The sequence below is a fragment of the Chrysoperla carnea genome (genome assembly GCF_905475395.1).
Source record: "Chrysoperla carnea chromosome X unlocalized genomic scaffold, inChrCarn1.1 SUPER_X_unloc_137, whole genome shotgun sequence".
Taxonomy (NCBI): Eukaryota; Metazoa; Arthropoda; class Insecta; order Neuroptera; family Chrysopidae; genus Chrysoperla; species Chrysoperla carnea.
In genome coordinates, this window is record NW_025408086.1 from 1468 (window position 1) to 26710 (window position 25243).

Sequence of the window (25243 nt, forward strand, 5' to 3'; positions counted from 1 at the left end):
ATATTATCTATTTTATTTTACAATAACTTATTGAATTTTTGAAAAAATTTTATTATAAATTAATATACTATTATATTTTTTATATATACAAGTTAAGAGTAACAAGTATCGATAGGAGATTATCGAATTTATAACTAATAAAACATTTCGCCTTAATCAAAGAAAATAAAGATTTTGCTATACCATTTTTTATACTTTCAATAAATAATTTATTATTAAATTTTTATTATTTCATTTATTTTTTAAAATTATTAAAAATATTTTTCTAATAATTATAAGCGTACATAAACAAGTAGTAAATGTAAAATGAAAATAATAAAGGTAATGTAATGCAAATGCATTACATTGATTTACGATATATATTCCGCGATATCCTTTATTATATTTAAAATTAATAATATTGATATACTAATAATAGATATATTCAAGCTATTAATATATAAAATTTTATATTAAATATGATATTAATAATTGTTTATTTAATTTTTTTGTATATATAAAAATAATTTACTCTTATTTAAAAAATTTGATGGCTCTCTTAAAAAGAGAGCCGTTTTTATATGTTGATGTATTTTTATGTTATCAATTAAATAATATTTTCGATTTATTTATTTTGAACTTGTATATTTTGTAACAGCTTTAGTACCTTCACTAACAGCGTGCTTTGCCAATTCACCAGGTAATAATAATCGAACTGCGGTTTGAATTTCCCGACTTGTGATTGTTGAACGTTTATTATAATGTGCTAAACGTGATGCTTCAGCAGCAATACGTTCAAAAATATCATTAACAAAACTGTTCATGATACTCATAGCTTTACTAGAGATACCAGTATCAGGATGCACTTGTTTTAATACTTTGTAAATGTAAATTGCATATGATTCCTTGCGCTTCCTCTTCTTTTTCTTATCACTCTTTGATATATTTTTTTGAGCTTTGCCAGCTTTTTTTGCTGCTTTTCCACTTGTTTTTGGTGGCATTGTTACAAACAATTAATATACACAGATAGTTACAGAACACCAGTCAGTATATGTATGAGCGTGTCGTGTATACAACTAGCGTATTATATACGCGAAGATGGATATAACAATAAAAATGAATACTACTCTCTGATTGGCTGAAAATAATACTATAAGGTGATTGGTTTATTTTTAAAGTTTTATATTTTATAAATATTATAAATTAAAATACCCAAATAACATTTTAAACATTTATGTTACAATCCCCGTAACGTACACATCTGTGTGATTATATTTACAAAAAAAAATATTAATTAAATAAATTTATTCGCTATGTCTGGACGAGGTAAAGGTGGTAAAGTAAAGGGAAAGGCAAAGTCAAGATCAAGCCGAGCAGGATTACAATTTCCTGTTGGAAGAATTCACAGATTATTACGAAAAGGAAATTATGCTGAACGAGTAGGTGCTGGTGCCCCAGTATATTTGGCTGCTGTTATGGAATATTTGGCTGCAGAAGTTCTCGAGTTAGCTGGTAATGCTGCCCGTGATAACAAAAAAACACGTATCATTCCACGTCATTTACAATTGGCAATTCGTAATGATGAAGAATTAAATAAATTATTATCTGGTGTAACAATTGCTCAAGGTGGTGTATTACCAAACATTCAAGCAGTGTTATTACCAAAGAAAACTGAAAAGAAAGCATAAATTAAAAACATTGCATTAATTTTTATAATAATAATACATCGATCATAGGCCTTTTAATAAAAGGCCACAAATTTATTTAAAATAAGAGTAAAAATTATTTTTATAAATAATATATTATAATATTTTTTTAAAGAATCAATTTAAATAATTATAAATTAATGATTCTTTTTTTTTTTTTTCTTTTTTATATGTTATTATGGAAATAATTCATCATATTATGATGACATTTAGGTAACATATTATAAGAATATTCATAAAATATTATCAAAATAATATTGTATTATGATGATATTTAGACAAAATATTATAAGAATATACACAAAATATTATCAAAATAATATCATTAGATAACAAAACTGTTCATGATACTCATACCTTTACTAGAGATAAAAGTATCAGGATGCACTTGTATTAATACATATTATCACAACATCACAAAATATTTTTTAAAAGGAAAAATTTTTAAAAAATTATTATAAAATTTGATTGAATTAAATTTCAATTTATTTTTTTAATAATTAAAGAAAAAAAAAAGCATATAAACTTTCTATTGAAAATGTTATTTTCAACTAGATGGCCAAGTGAACTTTGTTACACAAACAATATATGACGTATTCGTTATTTAAATAATCAGTATCCTTTGATATTATATCAATACGTTACTCTCTTCTTTTGATACATATTAATAAAATTTCAATTTATAAGATTTTATGTCAATTATATAAATAATATTATAAATTTTCTAAATACATAAGTTAAGTAACAAAAAATTTGAATAACAAGATAAATTTATATATTATGTTTTAATACTCGATACTATAATATATCGCATCCGTTACCAATTATTCGGTATCCTTTGATTTATACACAGAATGAACCAAAAATATGTATCAAATTTATTTTATTTATTTATATATTTAATATTATTATTATTATTTTATATTACAAAGTTTCTTAACGAAGCTTACAATGATTTCTCATATCGTACTTAACAAAATTATTTAGATCATATAAAATTTAAATTGTTAAAAAATTTTTATATTTATTATTATTATTTATTTTTATTAAAATTACATAACATAAAATTAATAATATTTTAATAATTATATAAATTAATTCTTATTTAAAATAATCTTATATTAATCTCAACAAATACTCTAATAATATATTTTGTCATAAATTTTTTTATATTTAAAATAAATATTATAATATATAAATACTTATATCAGTATAAAATTTCTTTATATAATTATGAAAAAATTAATTTAATAGTTAATTATTGATATTAATGCATAAATAAAAGTATTTTCTAATGAAATATATTTTGTCAATGTTCGATTAACACATTTCATAATAATACGTTTTCATTATTGACAAAAAAAGTTTTTCTAAAAATGAAATCTTATACTATAATATATATATTTATATATTAAATTTTTTAATTATTTATATACTAATAATTTATAATAAATCGATATTAAATAAAAAATAAAAATATATACTTTTTAAGTTTACCTTAAAAATATTATTGTTTTGTATGATTGAAATAATTAATATTAAACTATGTTTATTAATAATTGTTAATAAAAAAATTAAATATATTTTAATTTATAAAATAAATATTATTATTAAATTTATAATTTATTATTTTATATATTATAGAAATTGAAAAAATAAATCATGTTTACTACGACAGTAAATTAGAAATACTATTTAATTTTTATGTGTTTTCTACATGGTACTTTGACTTACATAGGGACTTATATTATTGTGAATAATGATATAATTGAAAACCTTTATTTTTTATTTGATAGAATTATTATATTTTATCATTTAAATATTTATAATAAATACATTATTTTTATAAAGTAAAAAATATGGCCGAAGAAAATTCTACAGCTGTTGCAGCAACTGCGGTTACTGCTGCTTCTACAACACCAACAAAAAAAGCAACAGCTTCTGGTGCTAAACGTACAAAACAACATTCAAAACCAACACATCCACGTACATCAGAAATGGTTGTTAACGCAATTAAAAATTTAAAAGAACGTGGTGGTTCATCATTACAAGCAATTAAAAAATATTTAGCTGCAAATTATAAAGTGGATTCTGATAAAATTTCACCATTTATTAAAAAATATTTAAAAGCTGCTGTAACTGAGGGAGCCTTGGTACAAACTAAAGGTAAAGGTGCATCTGGTTCATTCAAATTGGCTGCTTCCGCTTCATCTAATTCTTCAGCTAAATCAAAAGTATCCAAAAAAGAAAGTGGAGCAAAAGGTTCAGCAAAGAGTGCTAAAAGTAAACGGGCACCAAAAGAAAAGAAAGCCACAACTACATCATTGGCAGCCAAAAAGCCTAAAGCAAAAAAAGCGACTCCATCATCATCAACTGCTGCTAAAAAAGTTACTGCAAAATCATCAGCGGCATCAAAAAAAGCACCAGTTAAAGCAAAACCAGCAAAAAGTACAAAATCCGCTGCCAAAAGTAGCCCTGCTCGTAAACCGAAAGCACCAAAAGCTAAGAAAGCTTCTGTTGCCAAATCATCTCCTACAAAAATTAAAAAAGCAGCACCAAAAAAGAAATGATCTGTTACTTTAATAATATATTGAAATATTTCATTATTTTTGCTAAAAAATGAAAATAACATAGGCCTTAATACAGGCCACAAATTAATATTTGATAAGAGTAAATTATTTTTTGTATAAATATTTTATAAAATAATAGTTTAGAAACATTTGCCACAGTCAGTACCACGGATGGGTGGCCACTTGAGAATACTGTGTGCGGTTGCATTTTTATTTAAAATATATGGTATAATAAATAAGTATATATTTAAATTGATTACTTCATTGAAAATTTTAATAATATACTTTAATATTAATGATATTTATGAAAAATATATATTTGTAAAAATTTTCATTTATTACTGGCAACAGCCATACCACGTTGAAAACACCGGTTCTCGTCCGATCACCGAAGTTAAGCAACATTGGGCACAGTCAGTACTTGGATGGGTGACCGCTTGGGAACACTGTGTGCGGTTGCCTTTTTATATTAAAAATATAAATTATTTTTCTTCTTTTCTTTTTTTTTACACACCATATATAAATATATGTTATTTAGAAATGTAAACCTTTTATATTATTCATCAACAAATAAATATTATTTTTTGTATAAAATTTTATTGCATTTATAACTCATATCATGGTTACTTTAAAGCGAGAAGTTTTTTTAATATTTCAAATGAATATAAAATAATATAAATTTTATGAAATTTATTTATTTTTAGAAATAGCAATCGCTTATAATTATAACAAAATTTTAATAATGTTTAATTTTATTTCAATAATTTATATTTATATATATATATATATATATATATATATATATATATATATATATATTTTTTAATAAAAATAATATACTCTTATTTAATAATATATGTTGGTCCTATATATAGGACCGAAAATATTTCTTATTTGTTTTTTTTTTTTTAAATTGTCATTTAAAACGCTTATGCACGTTCTCCACGAATACGTCTTGCCAATTGTATATCCTTAGGCATAATTGTAACACGCTTTGCATGAATTGCGCATAAATTGGTATCTTCAAATAAACCTACTAAATAGGCTTCACTAGCTTCTTGTAATGCCATAACAGCTGAACTTTGAAAACGTAAATCGGTTTTAAAATCTTGTGCAATTTCACGTACTAAACGTTGGAATGGTAATTTACGAATTAACAATTCAGTACTTTTTTGATAACGACGAATTTCTCGTAAAGCTACTGTACCAGGACGATATCTGTGTGGTTTTTTTACTCCACCAGTTGCTGGTGCACTTTTACGTGCAGCTTTCGTTGCTAATTGTTTTCTTGGTGCTTTACCACCAGTTGATTTACGTGCAGTTTGCTTGGTTCTAGCCATTTTCAAATAATAATGTTTTTACAAAAAAACACACAATTTTAAAAATTATATTCGACAATTTGATACTACAAAGTCAAATGTTTAAATGCGAAATAAATGTGTTGTATTTATATTTATATGAAATTTCAAAATTTTTGTTGTCATATCCTATTGGATAGCTATCAGAGTATGGACTAATCAAATTGTATAGGCGTGGCTTAAAAAATCTTTAATGCTTTATATAAAAAGGCACAATTGTACCGGCGCTCACATACATTACAATACTTGTGAGGTTAACACACGTGTTATCCGTTCGTTAAAATATTGTAAATAATTTTTTATTAAAATGACTGGCAGAGGAAAAGGTGGAAAGGGTCTTGGAAAAGGGGGTGCAAAACGTCATAGAAAAGTTTTGCGTGATAATATCCAAGGTATTACAAAACCTGCAATTCGTCGTTTAGCACGACGAGGTGGAGTAAAACGTATCTCTGGTTTAATTTATGAAGAAACACGTGGTGTACTTAAAGTATTCCTTGAAAATGTTATTCGGGATGCTGTTACATATACTGAACACGCAAAACGTAAAACAGTTACAGCTATGGATGTTGTATATGCATTAAAACGACAAGGTCGTACTTTGTATGGTTTTGGAGGTTAAGAAAATATAATAATTTACTTAAAATATTTAGTAAATTTATTAAAGAATATTTAATACATCCGATAAATTTAAACAGGCTTTCCTTTTTGGGAAGCCACTAATTTTATTTATATAAGAGTAAATAAATTTGTTAATAAATATAACATATTATATAATTTGTTTACAACAAATTATTTTGTTTATAACATACATTACCAAATATTTTTATTTTTTTTTTTTATTGTAATATATCTGCAATAATAAATTATAATTTGTATATTATCTATTTTATTTTACAATAACTTATTGAATTTTTGAAAAAATTTTATTATAAATTAATATACTATTATATTTTTTATATATACAAGTTAAGAGTAACAAGTATCGATAGGAGATTATCGAATTTATAACTAATAAAACATTTCGCCTTAATCAAAGAAAATAAAGATTTTGCTATACCATTTTTTATACTTTCAATAAATAATTTATTATTAAATTTTTATTATTTCATTTATTTTTTAAAATTATTAAAAATATTTTTCTAATAATTATAAGCGTACATAAACAAGTAGTAAATGTAAAATGAAAATAATAAAGGTAATGTAATGCATTTGCATTACACTGATTTACGATATATATTCCGCGATATCCTTTATTATATTTAAAATTAATAATATTGATATACTAATAATAGATATATTCAAGCTATTAATATATAAAATTTTATATTAAATATGATATTAATAATTGTTTATTTAATTTTTTTGTATATATAAAAATAATTTACTCTTATTTAAAAAATTTGATGGCTCTCTTAAAAAGAGAGCCGTTTTTATATGTTGATGTATTTTTATGTTATCAATTAAATAATATTTTCGATTTATTTATTTTGAACTTGTATATTTTGTAACAGCTTTAGTACCTTCACTAACAGCGTGCTTTGCCAATTCACCAGGTAATAATAATCGAACTGCGGTTTGAATTTCCCGACTTGTGATTGTTGAACGTTTATTATAATGTGCTAAACGTGATGCTTCAGCAGCAATACGTTCAAAAATATCATTAACAAAACTGTTCATGATACTCATAGCTTTACTAGAGATACCAGTATCAGGATGCACTTGTTTTAATACTTTGTAAATGTAAATTGCATATGATTCCTTGCGCTTCCTCTTCTTTTTCTTATCACTCTTTGATATATTTTTTTGAGCTTTGCCAGCTTTTTTTGCTGCTTTTCCACTTGTTTTTGGTGGCATTGTTACAAACAATTAATATACACAGATAGTTACAGAACACCAGTCAGTATATGTATGAGCGTGTCGTGTATACAACTAGCGTATTATATACGCGAAGATGGATATAACAATAAAAATGAATACTACTCTCTGATTGGCTGAAAATAATACTATAAGGTGATTGGTTTATTTTTAAAGTTTTATATTTTATAAATATTATAAATTAAAATACCCAAATAACATTTTAAACATTTATGTTACAATCCCCGTAACGTACACATCTGTGTGATTATATTTACAAAAAAAAATATTAATTAAATAAATTTATTCGCTATGTCTGGACGAGGTAAAGGTGGTAAAGTAAAGGGAAAGGCAAAGTCAAGATCAAGCCGAGCAGGATTACAATTTCCTGTTGGAAGAATTCACAGATTATTACGAAAAGGAAATTATGCTGAACGAGTAGGTGCTGGTGCCCCAGTATATTTGGCTGCTGTTATGGAATATTTGGCTGCAGAAGTTCTCGAGTTAGCTGGTAATGCTGCCCGTGATAACAAAAAAACACGTATCATTCCACGTCATTTACAATTGGCAATTCGTAATGATGAAGAATTAAATAAATTATTATCTGGTGTAACAATTGCTCAAGGTGGTGTATTACCAAACATTCAAGCAGTGTTATTACCAAAGAAAACTGAAAAGAAAGCATAAATTAAAAACATTGCATTAATTTTTATAATAATAATACATCGATCATAGGCCTTTTAATAAAAGGCCACAAATTTATTTAAAATAAGAGTAAAAATTATTTTTATAAATAATATATTATAATATTTTTTTAAAGAATCAATTTAAATAATTATAAATTAATGATTCTTTTTTTTTTTTTTTTTTTTTATATGTTATTATGGAAATAATTCATCATATTATGATGACATTTAGGTAACATATTATAAGAATATTCATAAAATATTATCAAAATAATATTGTATTATGATGATATTTAGACAAAATATTATAAGAATATACACAAAATATTATCAAAATAATATCATTAGATAACAAAACTGTTCATGATACTCATACCTTTACTAGAGATAAAAGTATCAGGATGCACTTGTATTAATACATATTATCACAACATCACAAAATATTTTTTAAAAGGAAAAATTTTTTAAAAATTATTATAAAATTTGATTGAATTAAATTTCAATTTATTTTTTTAATAATTAAAGAAAAAAAAAAGCATATAAACTTTCTATTGAAAATGTTATTTTCAACTAGATGGCCAAGTGAACTTTGTTACACAAACAATATATGACGTATTCGTTATTTAAATAATCAGTATCCTTTGATATTATATCAATACGTTACTCTCTTCTTTTGATACATATTAATAAAATTTCAATTTATAAGATTTTATGTCAATTATATAAATAATATTATAAATTTTCTAAATACATAAGTTAAGTAACAAAAAATTTGAATAACAAGATAAATTTATATATTATGTTTTAATACTCGATACTATAATATATCGCATCCGTTACCAATTATTCGGTATCCTTTGATTTATACACAGAATGAACCAAAAATATGTATCAAATTTATTTTATTTATTTATATATTTAATATTATTATTATTATTTTATATTACAAAGTTTCTTAACGAAGCTTACAATGATTTCTCATATCGTACTTAACAAAATTATTTAGATCATATAAAATTTAAATTGTTAAAAAATTTTTATATTTATTATTATTATTTATTTTTATTAAAATTACATAACATAAAATTAATAATATTTTAATAATTATATAAATTAATTCTTATTTAAAATAATCTTATATTAATCTCAACAAATACTCTAATAATATATTTTGTCATAAATTTTTTTATATTTAAAATAAATATTATAATATATAAATACTTATATCAGTATAAAATTTCTTTATATAATTATGAAAAAATTAATTTAATAGTTAATTATTGATATTAATGCATAAATAAAAGTATTTTCTAATGAAATATATTTTGTCAATGTTCGATTAACACATTTCATAATAATACGTTTTCATTATTGACAAAAAAAGTTTTTCTAAAAATGAAATCTTATACTATAATATATATATTTATATATTAAATTTTTTAATTATTTATATACTAATAATTTATAATAAATCGATATTAAATAAAAAATAAAAATATATACTTTTTAAGTTTACCTTAAAAATATTATTGTTTTGTATGATTGAAATAATTAATATTAAACTATGTTTATTAATAATTGTTAATAAAAAAATTAAATATATTTTAATTTATAAAATAAATATTATTATTAAATTTATAATTTATTATTTTATATATTATAGAAATTGAAAAAATAAATCATGTTTACTACGACAGTAAATTAGAAATACTATTTAATTTTTATGTGTTTTCTACATGGTACTTTGACTTACATAGGGACTTATATTATTGTGAATAATGATATAATTGAAAACCTTTATTTTTTATTTGATAGAATTATTATATTTTATCATTTAAATATTTATAATAAATACATTATTTTTATAAAGTAAAAAATATGGCCGAAGAAAATTCTACAGCTGTTGCAGCAACTGCGGTTACTGCTGCTTCTACAACACCAACAAAAAAAGCAACAGCTTCTGGTGCTAAACGTACAAAACAACATTCAAAACCAACACATCCACGTACATCAGAAATGGTTGTTAACGCAATTAAAAATTTAAAAGAACGTGGTGGTTCATCATTACAAGCAATTAAAAAATATTTAGCTGCAAATTATAAAGTGGATTCTGATAAAATTTCACCATTTATTAAAAAATATTTAAAAGCTGCTGTAACTGAGGGAGCCTTGGTACAAACTAAAGGTAAAGGTGCATCTGGTTCATTCAAATTGGCTGCTTCCGCTTCATCTAATTCTTCAGCTAAATCAAAAGTATCCAAAAAAGAAAGTGGAGCAAAAGGTTCAGCAAAGAGTGCTAAAAGTAAACGGGCACCAAAAGAAAAGAAAGCCACAACTACATCATTGGCAGCCAAAAAGCCTAAAGCAAAAAAAGCGACTCCATCATCATCAACTGCTGCTAAAAAAGTTACTGCAAAATCATCAGCGGCATCAAAAAAAGCACCAGTTAAAGCAAAACCAGCAAAAAGTACAAAATCCGCTGCCAAAAGTAGCCCTGCTCGTAAACCGAAAGCACCAAAAGCTAAGAAAGCTTCTGTTGCCAAATCATCTCCTACAAAAATTAAAAAAGCAGCACCAAAAAAGAAATGATCTGTTACTTTAATAATATATTGAAATATTTCATTATTTTTGCTAAAAAATGAAAATAACATAGGCCTTAATACAGGCCACAAATTAATATTTGATAAGAGTAAATTATTTTTTGTATAAATATTTTATAAAATAATAGTTTAGAAACATTTGCCACAGTCAGTACCACGGATGGGTGGCCACTTGAGAATACTGTGTGCGGTTGCATTTTTATTTAAAATATATGGTATAATAAATAAGTATATATTTAAATTGATTACTTCATTGAAAATTTTAATAATATACTTTAATATTAATGATATTTATGAAAAATATATATTTGTAAAAATTTTCATTTATTACTGGCAACAGCCATACCACGTTGAAAACACCGGTTCTCGTCCGATCACCGAAGTTAAGCAACATTGGGCACAGTCAGTACTTGGATGGGTGACCGCTTGGGAACACTGTGTGCGGTTGCCTTTTTATATTAAAAATATAAATTATTTTTCTTCTTTTCTTTTTTTTTACACACCATATATAAATATATGTTATTTAGAAATGTAAACCTTTTATATTATTCATCAACAAATAAATATTATTTTTTGTATAAAATTTTATTGCATTTATAACTCATATCATGGTTACTTTAAAGCGAGAAGTTTTTTTAATATTTCAAATGAATATAAAATAATATAAATTTTATGAAATTTATTTATTTTTAGAAATAGCAATCGCTTATAATTATAACAAAATTTTAATAATGTTTAATTTTATTTCAATAATTTATATTTATATATATATATATATATATATATATATATATATATATATATATATTTTTTAATAAAAATAATATACTCTTATTTAATAATATATGTTGGTCCTATATATAGGACCGAAAATATTTCTTATTTGTTTTTTTTTTTTTAAATTGTCATTTAAAACGCTTATGCACGTTCTCCACGAATACGTCTTGCCAATTGTATATCCTTAGGCATAATTGTAACACGCTTTGCATGAATTGCGCATAAATTGGTATCTTCAAATAAACCTACTAAATAGGCTTCACTAGCTTCTTGTAATGCCATAACAGCTGAACTTTGAAAACGTAAATCGGTTTTAAAATCTTGTGCAATTTCACGTACTAAACGTTGGAATGGTAATTTACGAATTAACAATTCAGTACTTTTTTGATAACGACGAATTTCTCGTAAAGCTACTGTACCAGGACGATATCTGTGTGGTTTTTTTACTCCACCAGTTGCTGGTGCACTTTTACGTGCAGCTTTCGTTGCTAATTGTTTTCTTGGTGCTTTACCACCAGTTGATTTACGTGCAGTTTGCTTGGTTCTAGCCATTTTCAAATAATAATGTTTTTACAAAAAAACACACAATTTTAAAAATTATATTCGACAATTTGATACTACAAAGTCAAATGTTTAAATGCGAAATAAATGTGTTGTATTTATATTTATATGAAATTTCAAAATTTTTGTTGTCATATCCTATTGGATAGCTATCAGAGTATGGACTAATCAAATTGTATAGGCGTGGCTTAAAAAATCTTTAATGCTTTATATAAAAAGGCACAATTGTACCGGCGCTCACATACATTACAATACTTGTGAGGTTAACACACGTGTTATCCGTTCGTTAAAATATTGTAAATAATTTTTTATTAAAATGACTGGCAGAGGAAAAGGTGGAAAGGGTCTTGGAAAAGGGGGTGCAAAACGTCATAGAAAAGTTTTGCGTGATAATATCCAAGGTATTACAAAACCTGCAATTCGTCGTTTAGCACGACGAGGTGGAGTAAAACGTATCTCTGGTTTAATTTATGAAGAAACACGTGGTGTACTTAAAGTATTCCTTGAAAATGTTATTCGGGATGCTGTTACATATACTGAACACGCAAAACGTAAAACAGTTACAGCTATGGATGTTGTATATGCATTAAAACGACAAGGTCGTACTTTGTATGGTTTTGGAGGTTAAGAAAATATAATAATTTACTTAAAATATTTAGTAAATTTATTAAAGAATATTTAATACATCCGATAAATTTAAACAGGCTTTCCTTTTTGGGAAGCCACTAATTTTATTTATATAAGAGTAAATAAATTTGTTAATAAATATAACATATTATATAATTTGTTTACAACAAATTATTTTGTTTATAACATACATTACCAAATATTTTTATTTTTTTTTTTTATTGTAATATATCTGCAATAATAAATTATAATTTGTATATTATCTATTTTATTTTACAATAACTTATTGAATTTTTGAAAAAATTTTATTATAAATTAATATACTATTATATTTTTTATATATACAAGTTAAGAGTAACAAGTATCGATAGGAGATTATCGAATTTATAACTAATAAAACATTTCGCCTTAATCAAAGAAAATAAAGATTTTGCTATACCATTTTTTATACTTTCAATAAATAATTTATTATTAAATTTTTATTATTTCATTTATTTTTTAAAATTATTAAAAATATTTTTCTAATAATTATAAGCGTACATAAACAAGTAGTAAATGTAAAATGAAAATAATAAAGGTAATGTAATGCATTTGCATTACACTGATTTACGATATATATTCCGCGATATCCTTTATTATATTTAAAATTAATAATATTGATATACTAATAATAGATATATTCAAGCTATTAATATATAAAATTTTATATTAAATATGATATTAATAATTGTTTATTTAATTTTTTTGTATATATAAAAATAATTTACTCTTATTTAAAAAATTTGATGGCTCTCTTAAAAAGAGAGCCGTTTTTATATGTTGATGTATTTTTATGTTATCAATTAAATAATATTTTCGATTTATTTATTTTGAACTTGTATATTTTGTAACAGCTTTAGTACCTTCACTAACAGCGTGCTTTGCCAATTCACCAGGTAATAATAATCGAACTGCGGTTTGAATTTCCCGACTTGTGATTGTTGAACGTTTATTATAATGTGCTAAACGTGATGCTTCAGCAGCAATACGTTCAAAAATATCATTAACAAAACTGTTCATGATACTCATAGCTTTACTAGAGATACCAGTATCAGGATGCACTTGTTTTAATACTTTGTAAATGTAAATTGCATATGATTCCTTGCGCTTCCTCTTCTTTTTCTTATCACTCTTTGATATATTTTTTTGAGCTTTGCCAGCTTTTTTTGCTGCTTTTCCACTTGTTTTTGGTGGCATTGTTACAAACAATTAATATACACAGATAGTTACAGAACACCAGTCAGTATATGTATGAGCGTGTCGTGTATACAACTAGCGTATTATATACGCGAAGATGGATATAACAATAAAAATGAATACTACTCTCTGATTGGCTGAAAATAATACTATAAGGTGATTGGTTTATTTTTAAAGTTTTATATTTTATAAATATTATAAATTAAAATACCCAAATAACATTTTAAACATTTATGTTACAATCCCCGTAACGTACACATCTGTGTGATTATATTTACAAAAAAAAATATTAATTAAATAAATTTATTCGCTATGTCTGGACGAGGTAAAGGTGGTAAAGTAAAGGGAAAGGCAAAGTCAAGATCAAGCCGAGCAGGATTACAATTTCCTGTTGGAAGAATTCACAGATTATTACGAAAAGGAAATTATGCTGAACGAGTAGGTGCTGGTGCCCCAGTATATTTGGCTGCTGTTATGGAATATTTGGCTGCAGAAGTTCTCGAGTTAGCTGGTAATGCTGCCCGTGATAACAAAAAAACACGTATCATTCCACGTCATTTACAATTGGCAATTCGTAATGATGAAGAATTAAATAAATTATTATCTGGTGTAACAATTGCTCAAGGTGGTGTATTACCAAACATTCAAGCAGTGTTATTACCAAAGAAAACTGAAAAGAAAGCATAAATTAAAAACATTGCATTAATTTTTATAATAATAATACATCGATCATAGGCCTTTTAATAAAAGGCCACAAATTTATTTAAAATAAGAGTAAAAATTATTTTTATAAATAATATATTATAATATTTTTTTAAAGAATCAATTTAAATAATTATAAATTAATGATTCTTTTTTTTTTTTTTCTTTTTTATATGTTATTATGGAAATAATTCATCATATTATGATGACATTTAGGTAACATATTATAAGAATATTCATAAAATATTATCAAAATAATATTGTATTATGATGATATTTAGACAAAATATTATAAGAATATACACAAAATATTATCAAAATAATATCATTAGATAACAAAACTGTTCATGATACTCATACCTTTACTAGAGATAAAAGTATCAGGATGCACTTGTATTAATACATATTATCACAACATCACAAAATATTTTTTAAAAGGAAAAATTTTTTAAAAATTATTATAAAATTTGATTGAATTAAATTTCAATTTATTTTTTTAATAATTAAAGAAAAAAAAAAGCATATAAACTTTCTATTGAAAATGTTATTTTCAACTAGATGGCCAAGTGAACTTTGTTACACAAACAATATATGACGTATTCGTTATTTAAATAATCAGTATCCTTTGATATTATATCAATACGTTACTCTCTTCTTTTGATACATATTAATAAAATTTCAATTTATAAGATTTTATGTCAATTATATAAATAATATTATAAATTTTCTAAATACATAAGTTAAGTAACAAAAAATTTGAATAACAAGATAAATTTATATATTATGTTTTAATACTCGATACTATAATATATCGCATCCGTTACCAATTATTCGGTATCCTTTGATTTATACACAGAATGAACCAAAAATATGTATCAAATTTATTTTATTTATTTATATATTTAATATTATTATTATTATTTTATATTACAAAGTTTCTTAACGAAGCTTACAATGATTTCTCATATCGTACTTAACAAAATTATTTAGATCATATAAAATTTAAATTGTTAAAAAATTTTTATATTTATTATTATTATTTATTTTTATTAAAATTACATAACATAAAATTAATAATATTTTAATAATTATATAAATTAATTCTTATTTAAAATAATCTTATATTAATCTCAACAAATACTCTAATAATATATTTTGTCATAAATTTTTTTATATTTAAAATAAATATTATAATATATAAATACTTATATCAGTATAAAATTTCTTTATATAATTATGAAAAAATTAATTTAATAGTTAATTATTGATATTAATGCATAAATAAAAGTATTTTCTAATGAAATATATTTTGTCAATGTTCGATTAACACATTTCATAATAATACGTTTTCATTATTGACAAAAAAAGTTTTTCTAAAAATGAAATCTTATACTATAATATATATATTTATATATTAAATTTTTTAATTATTTATATACTAATAATTTATAATAAATCGATATTAAATAAAAAATAAAAATATATACTTTTTAAGTTTACCTTAAAAATATTATTGTTTTGTATGATTGAAATAATTAATATTAAACTATGTTTATTAATAATTGTTAATAAAAAAATTAAATATATTTTAATTTATAAAATAAATATTATTATTAAATTTATAATTTATTATTTTATATATTATAGAAATTGAAAAAATAAATCATGTTTACTACGACAGTAAATTAGAAATACTATTTAATTTTTATGTGTTTTCTACATGGTACTTTGACTTACATAGGGACTTATATTATTGTGAATAATGATATAATTGAAAACCTTTATTTTTTATTTGATAGAATTATTATATTTTATCATTTAAATATTTATAATAAATACATTATTTTTATAAAGTAAAAAATATGGCCGAAGAAAATTCTACAGCTGTTGCAGCAACTGCGGTTACTGCTGCTTCTACAACACCAACAAAAAAAGCAACAGCTTCTGGTGCTAAACGTACAAAACAACATTCAAAACCAACACATCCACGTACATCAGAAATGGTTGTTAACGCAATTAAAAATTTAAAAGAACGTGGTGGTTCATCATTACAAGCAATTAAAAAATATTTAGCTGCAAATTATAAAGTGGATTCTGATAAAATTTCACCATTTATTAAAAAATATTTAAAAGCTGCTGTAACTGAGGGAGCCTTGGTACAAACTAAAGGTAAAGGTGCATCTGGTTCATTCAAATTGGCTGCTTCCGCTTCATCTAATTCTTCAGCTAAATCAAAAGTATCCAAAAAAGAAAGTGGAGCAAAAGGTTCAGCAAAGAGTGCTAAAAGTAAACGGGCACCAAAAGAAAAGAAAGCCACAACTACATCATTGGCAGCCAAAAAGCCTAAAGCAAAAAAAGCGACTCCATCATCATCAACTGCTGCTAAAAAAGTTACTGCAAAATCATCAGCGGCATCAAAAAAAGCACCAGTTAAAGCAAAACCAGCAAAAAGTACAAAATCCGCTGCCAAAAGTAGCCCTGCTCGTAAACCGAAAGCACCAAAAGCTAAGAAAGCTTCTGTTGCCAAATCATCTCCTACAAAAATTAAAAAAGCAGCACCAAAAAAGAAATGATCTGTTACTTTAATAATATATTGAAATATTTCATTATTTTTGCTAAAAAAAATGAAAATAACATAGGCCTTAATACAGGCCACAAATTAATATTTGATAAGAGTAAATTATTTTTTGTATAAATATTTTATAAAATAATAGTTTAGAAACATTTGCCACAGTCAGTACCACGGATGGGTGGCCACTTGAGAATACTGTGTGCGGTTGCATTTTTATTTAAAATATATGGTATAATAAATAAGTATATATTTAAATTGATTACTTCATTGAAAATTTTAATAATATACTTTAATATTAATGATATTTATGAAAAATATATATTTGTAAAAATTTTCATTTATTACTGGCAACAGCCATACCACGTTGAAAACACCGGTTCTCGTCCGATCACCGAAGTTAAGCAACATTGGGCACAGTCAGTACTTGGATGGGTGACCGCTTGGGAACACTGTGTGCGGTTGCCTTTTTATATTAAAAATATAAATTATTTTTCTTCTTTTCTTTTTTTTTACACACCATATATAAATATATGTTATTTAGAAATGTAAACCTTTTATATTATTCATCAACAAATAAATATTATTTTTTGTATAAAATTTTATTGCATTTATAACTCATATCATGGTTACTTTAAAGCGAGAAGTTTTTTTAATATTTCAAATGAATATAAAATAATATAAATTTTATGAAATTTATTTATTTTTAGAAATAGCAATCGCTTATAATTATAACAAAATTTTAATAATGTTTAATTTTATTTCAATAATTTATATTTATATATATATATATATATATATATATATATATATATATATATATTTTTTAATAAAAATAATATACTCTTATTTAATAATATATGTTGGTCCTATATATAGGACCGAAAATATTTCTTATTTGTTTTTTTTTTTTTTAAATTGTCATTTAAAACGCTTATGCACGTTCTCCACGAATACGTCTTGCCAATTGTATATCCTTAGGCATAATTGTAACACGCTTTGCATGAATTGCGCATAAATTGGTATCTTCAAATAAACCTACTAAATAGGCTTCACTAGCTTCTTGTAATGCCATAACAGCTGAACTTTGAAAACGTAAATCGGTTTTAAAATCTTGTGCAATTTCACGTACTAAACGTTGGAATGGTAATTTACGAATTAACAATTCAGTACTTTTTTGATAACGACGAATTTCTCGTAAAGCTACTGTACCAGGACGATATCTGTGTGGTTTTTTTACTCCACCAGTTGCTGGTGCACTTTTACGTGCAGCTTTCGTTGCTAATTGTTTTCTTGGTGCTTTACCACCAGTTGATTTACGTGCAGTTTGCTTGGTTCTAGCCATTTTCAAATAATAATGTTTTTACAAAAAAACACACAATTTTAAAAATTATATTCGACAATTTGATACTACAAAGTCAAATGTTTAAATGCGAAATAAATGTGTTGTATTTATATTTATATGAAATTTCAAAATTTTTGTTGTCATATCCTATTGGATAGCTATCAGAGTATGGACTAATCAAATTGTATAGGCGTGGCTTAAAAAATCTTTAATGCTTTATATAAAAAGGCACAATTGTACCGGCGCTCACATACATTACAATACTTGTGAGGTTAACACACGTGTTATCCGTTCGTTAAAATATTGTAAATAATTTTTTATTAAAATGACTGGCAGAGGAAAAGGTGGAAAGGGTCTTGGAAAAGGGGGTGCAAAACGTCATAGAAAAGTTTTGCGTGATAATATCCAAGGTATTACAAAACCTGCAATTCGTCGTTTAGCACGACGAGGTGGAGTAAAACGTATCTCTGGTTTAATTTATGAAGAAACACGTGGTGTACTTAAAGTATTCCTTGAAAATGTTATTCGGGATGCTGTTACATATACTGAACACGCAAAACGTAAAACAGTTACAGCTATGGATGTTGTATATGCATTAAAACGACAAGGTCGTACTTTGTATGGTTTTGGAGGTTAAGAAAATATAATAATTTACTTAAAATATTTAGTAAATTTATTAAAGAATATTTAATACATCCGATAAATTTAAACAGGCTTTCCTTTTTGGGAAGCCACTAATTTTATTTATATAAGAGTAAATAAATTTGTTAATAAATATAACATATTATATAATTTGTTTACAACAAATTATTTTGTTTATAACATACATTACCAAATATTTTTATTTTTTTTTTTTTATTGTAATATATCTGCAATAATAAATTATAATTTGTATATTATCTATTTTATTTTACAATAACTTATTGAATTTTTGAAAAAATTTTATTATAAATTAATATACTATTATATTTTTTATATATACAAGTTAAGAGTAACAAGTATCGATAGGAGATTATCGAATTTATAACTAATAAAACATTTCGCCTTAATCAAAGAAAATAAAGATTTTGCTATACCATTTTTTATACTTTCAATAAATAATTTATTATTAAATTTTTATTATTTCATTTATTTTTTAAAATTATTAAAAATATTTTTCTAATAATTATAAGCGTACATAAACAAGTAGTAAATGTAAAATGAAAATAATAAAGGTAATGTAATGCATTTGCATTACACTGATTTACGATATATATTCCGCGATATCCTTTATTATATTTAAAATTAATAATATTGATATACTAATAATAGATATATTCAAGCTATTAATATATAAAATTTTATATTAAATATGATATTAATAATTGTTTATTTAATTTTTTTGTATATATAAAAATAATTTACTCTTATTTAAAAAATTTGATGGCTCTCTTAAAAAGAGAGCCGTTTTTATATGTTGATGTATTTTTATGTTATCAATTAAATAATATTTTCGATTTATTTATTTTGAACTTGTATATTTTGTAACAGCTTTAGTACCTTCACTAACAGCGTGCTTTGCCAATTCACCAGGTAATAATAATCGAACTGCGGTTTGAATTTCCCGACTTGTGATTGTTGAACGTTTATTATAATGTGCTAAACGTGATGCTTCAGCAGCAATACGTTCAAAAATATCATTAACAAAACTGTTCATGATACTCATAGCTTTACTAGAGATACCAGTATCAGGATGCACTTGTTTTAATACTTTGTAAATGTAAATTGCATATGATTCCTTGCGCTTCCTCTTCTTTTTCTTATCACTCTTTGATATATTATTTTGAGCTTTGCCAGCTTTTTTTGCTGCTTTTCCACTTGTTTTTGGTGGCATTGTTACAAACAATTAATATACACAGATAGTTACAGAACACCAGTCAGTATATGTATGAGCGTGTCGTGTATACAACTAGCGTATTATATACGCGAAGATGGATATAACAATAAAAATGAATACTACTCTCTGATTGGCTGAAAATAATACTATAAGGTGATTGGTTTATTTTTAAAGTTTTATATTTTATAAATATTATAAATTAAAATACCCAAATAACATTTTAAACATTTATGTTACAATCCCCGTAACGTACACATCTGTGTGATTATATTTACAAAAAAAAATATTAATTAAATAAATTTATTCGCTATGTCTGGACGAGGTAAAGGTGGTAAAGTAAAGGGAAAGGCAAAGTCAAGATCAAGCCGAGCAGGATTACAATTTCCTGTTGGAAGAATTCACAGATTATTACGAAAAGGAAATTATGCTGAACGAGTAGGTGCTGGTGCCCCAGTATATTTGGCTGCTGTTATGGAATATTTGGCTGCAGAAGTTCTCGAGTTAGCTGGTAATGCTGCCCGTGATAACAAAAAAACACGTATCATTCCACGTCATTTACAATTGGCAATTCGTAATGATGAAGAATTAAATAAATTATTATCTGGTGTAACAATTGCTCAAGGTGGTGTATTACCAAACATTCAAGCAGTGTTATTACCAAAGAAAACTGAAAAGAAAGCATAAATTAAAAACATTGCATTAATTTTTATAATAATAATACATCGATCATAGGCCTTTTAATAAAAGGCCACAAATTTATTTAAAATAAGAGTAAAAATTATTTTTATAAATAATATATTATAATATTTTTTTAAAGAATCAATTTAAATAATTATAAATTAATGATTCTTTTTTTTTTTTTTTTTTTTTATATGTTATTATGGAAATAATTCATCATATTATGATGACATTTAGGTAACATATTATAAGAATATTCATAAAATATTATCAAAATAATATTGTATTATGATGATATTTAGACAAAATATTATAAGAATATACACAAAATATTATCAAAATAATATCATTAGATAACAAAACTGTTCATGATACTCATACCTTTACTAGAGATAAAAGTATCAGGATGCACTTGTATTAATACATATTATCACAACATCACAAAATATTTTTTAAAAGGAAAAATTTTTTAAAAATTATTATAAAATTTGATTGAATTAAATTTCAATTTATTTTTTTAATAATTAAAGAAAAAAAAAAGCATATAAACTTTCTATTGAAAATGTTATTTTCAACTAGATGGCCAAGTGAACTTTGTTACACAAACAATATATGACGTATTCGTTATTTAAATAATCAGTATCCTTTGATATTATATCAATACGTTACTCTCTTCTTTTGATACATATTAATAAAATTTCAATTTATAAGATTTTATGTCAATTATATAAATAATATTATAAATTTTCTAAATACATAAGTTAAGTAACAAAAAATTTGAATAACAAGATAAATTTATATATTATGTTTTAATACTCGATACTATAATATATCGCATCCGTTACCAATTATTCGGTATCCTTTGATTTATACACAGAATGAACCAAAAATATGTATCAAATTTATTTTATTTATTTATATATTTAATATTATTATTATTATTTTATATTACAAAGTTTCTTAACGAAGCTTACAATGATTTCTCATATCGTACTTAACAAAATTATTTAGATCATATAAAATTTAAATTGTTAAAAAATTTTTATATTTATTATTATTATTTATTTTTATTAAAATTACATAACATAAAATTAATAATATTTTAATAATTATATAAATTAATTCTTATTTAAAATAATCTTATATTAATCTCAACAAATACTCTAATAATATATTTTGTCATAAATTTTTTTATATTTAAAATAAATATTATAATATATAAATACTTATATCAGTATAAAATTTCTTTATATAATTATGAAAAAATTAATTTAATAGTTAATTATTGATATTAATGCATAAATAAAAGTATTTTCTAATGAAATATATTTTGTCAATGTTCGATTAACACATTTCATAATAATACGTTTTCATTATTGACAAAAAAAGTTTTTCTAAAAATGAAATCTTATACTATAATATATATATTTATATATTAAATTTTTTAATTATTTATATACTAATAATTTATAATAAATCGATATTAAATAAAAAATAAAAATATATACTTTTTAAGTTTACCTTAAAAATATTATTGTTTTGTATGATTGAAATAATTAATATTAAACTATGTTTATTAATAATTGTTAATAAAAAAATTAAATATATTTTAATTTATAAAATAAATATTATTATTAAATTTATAATTTATTATTTTATATATTATAGAAATTGAAAAAATAAATCATGTTTACTACGACAGTAAATTAGAAATACTATTTAATTTTTATGTGTTTTCTACATGGTACTTTGACTTACATAGGGACTTATATTATTGTGAATAATGATATAATTGAAAACCTTTATTTTTTATTTGATAGAATTATTATATTTTATCATTTAAATATTTATAATAAATACATTATTTTTATAAAGTAAAAAATATGGCCGAAGAAAATTCTACAGCTGTTGCAGCAACTGCGGTTACTGCTGCTTCTACAACACCAACAAAAAAAGCAACAGCTTCTGGTGCTAAACGTACAAAACAACATTCAAAACCAACACATCCACGTACATCAGAAATGGTTGTTAACGCAATTAAAAATTTAAAAGAACGTGGTGGTTCATCATTACAAGCAATTAAAAAATATTTAGCTGCAAATTATAAAGTGGATTCTGATAAAATTTCACCATTTATTAAAAAATATTTAAAAGCTGCTGTAACTGAGGGAGCCTTGTACAAACTAAAGGTAAAGGTGCATCTGGTTCATTCAAATTGGCTGCTTCCGCTTCATCTAATTCTTCAGCTAAATCAAAAGTATCCAAAAAAGAAAGTGGAGCAAAAGGTTCAGCAAAGAGTGCTAAAAGTAAACGGGCACCAAAAGAAAAGAAAGCCACAACTACATCATTGGCAGCCAAAAAGCCTAAAGCAAAAAAAGCGACTCCATCATCATCAACTGCTGCTAAAAAAGTTACTGCAAAATCATCAGCGGCATCAAAAAAAGCACCAGTTAAAGCAAAACCAGCAAAAAGTACAAAATCCGCTGCCAAAAGTAGCCCTGCTCGTAAACCGAAAGCACCAAAAGCTAAGAAAGCTTCTGTTGCCAAATCATCTCCTACAAAAATTAAAAAAGCAGCACCAAAAAAGAAATGATCTGTTACTTTAATAATATATTGAAATATTTCATTATTTTTGCTAAAAAATGAAAATAACATAGGCCTTAATACAGGCCACAAATTAATATTTGATAAGAGTAAATTATTTTTTGTATAAATATTTTATAAAATAATAGTTTAGAAACATTTGCCACAGTCAGTACCACGGATGGGTGGCCACTTGAGAATACTGTGTGCGGTTGCATTTTTATTTAAAATATATGGTATAATAAATAAGTATATATTTAAATTGATTACTTCATTGAAAATTTTAATAATATACTTTAATATTAATGATATTTATGAAAAATATATATTTGTAAAAATTTTCATTTATTACTGGCAACAGCCATACCACGTTGAAAACACCGGTTCTCGTCCGATCACCGAAGTTAAGCAACATTGGGCACAGTCAGTACTTGGATGGGTGACCGCTTGGGAACACTGTGTGCGGTTGCCTTTTTATATTAAAAATATAAATTATTTTTCTTCTTTTCTTTTTTTTTACACACCATATATAAATATATGTTATTTAGAAATGTAAACCTTTTATATTATTCATCAACAAATAAATATTATTTTTTGTATAAAATTTTATTGCATTTATAACTCATATCATGGTTACTTTAAAGCGAGAAGTTTTTTAATATTTCAAATGAATATAAAATAATATAAATTTTATGAAATTTATTTATTTTTAGAAATAGCAATCGCTTATAATTATAACAAAATTTTAATAATGTTTAATTTTATTTCAATAATTTATATTTATATATATATATATATATATATATATATATATATATATATATATTTTTTATAAAAATAATATACTCTTATTTAATAATATATGTTGGTCCTATATATAGGACCGAAAATATTTCTTATTTGTTTTTTTTTTTTTAAATTGTCATTTAAAACGCTTATGCACGTTCTCCACGAATACGTCTTGCCAATTGTATATCCTTAGGCATAATTGTAACACGCTTTGCATGAATTGCGCATAAATTGGTATCTTCAAATAAACCTACTAAATAGGCTTCACTAGCTTCTTGTAATGCCATAACAGCTGAACTTTGAAAACGTAAATCGGTTTTAAAATCTTGTGCAATTTCACGTACTAAACGTTGGAATGGTAATTTACGAATTAACAATTCAGTACTTTTTTGATAACGACGAATTTCTCGTAAAGCTACTGTACCAGGACGATATCTGTGTGGTTTTTTTACTCCACCAGTTGCTGGTGCACTTTTACGTGCAGCTTTCGTTGCTAATTGTTTTCTTGTGCTTTACCACCAGTTGATTTACGTGCAGTTTGCTTGGTTCTAGCCATTTTCAAATAATAATGTTTTTACAAAAAAAACACACAATTTTAAAAATTATATTCGACAATTTGATACTACAAAGTCAAATGTTTAAATGCGAAATAAATGTGTTGTATTTATATTTATATGAAATTTCAAAATTTTTGTTGTCATATCCTATTGGATAGCTATCAGAGTATGGACTAATCAAATTGTATAG

General features: G+C 23.9%; 4 non-coding genes across 4 annotated transcripts; all 4 read left to right on the forward strand.

The window, feature by feature from the left end:
* Positions 1-4598: 4598 nt before the first annotated feature.
* LOC123303780 lies at positions 4599-4717 on the forward strand. Its single transcript, XR_006535867.1, has one exon. It is a non-coding gene; the product is annotated as a 5S ribosomal RNA (ribosomal RNA).
* Positions 4718-11085: 6368 nt separating this feature from the next.
* Positions 11086-11204, forward strand: LOC123303781. The gene has a single exon (XR_006535868.1). It is a non-coding gene; the product is annotated as a 5S ribosomal RNA (ribosomal RNA).
* A 6370-nt stretch (positions 11205-17574) lies between these two features.
* On the forward strand, positions 17575-17693 carry LOC123303782. The gene has a single exon (XR_006535869.1). It is a non-coding gene; the product is annotated as a 5S ribosomal RNA (ribosomal RNA).
* Positions 17694-24060: 6367 nt separating this feature from the next.
* On the forward strand, positions 24061-24179 carry LOC123303783. The gene has a single exon (XR_006535870.1). It is a non-coding gene; the product is annotated as a 5S ribosomal RNA (ribosomal RNA).
* The last annotated feature ends 1064 nt before the right edge of the window (positions 24180-25243 follow it).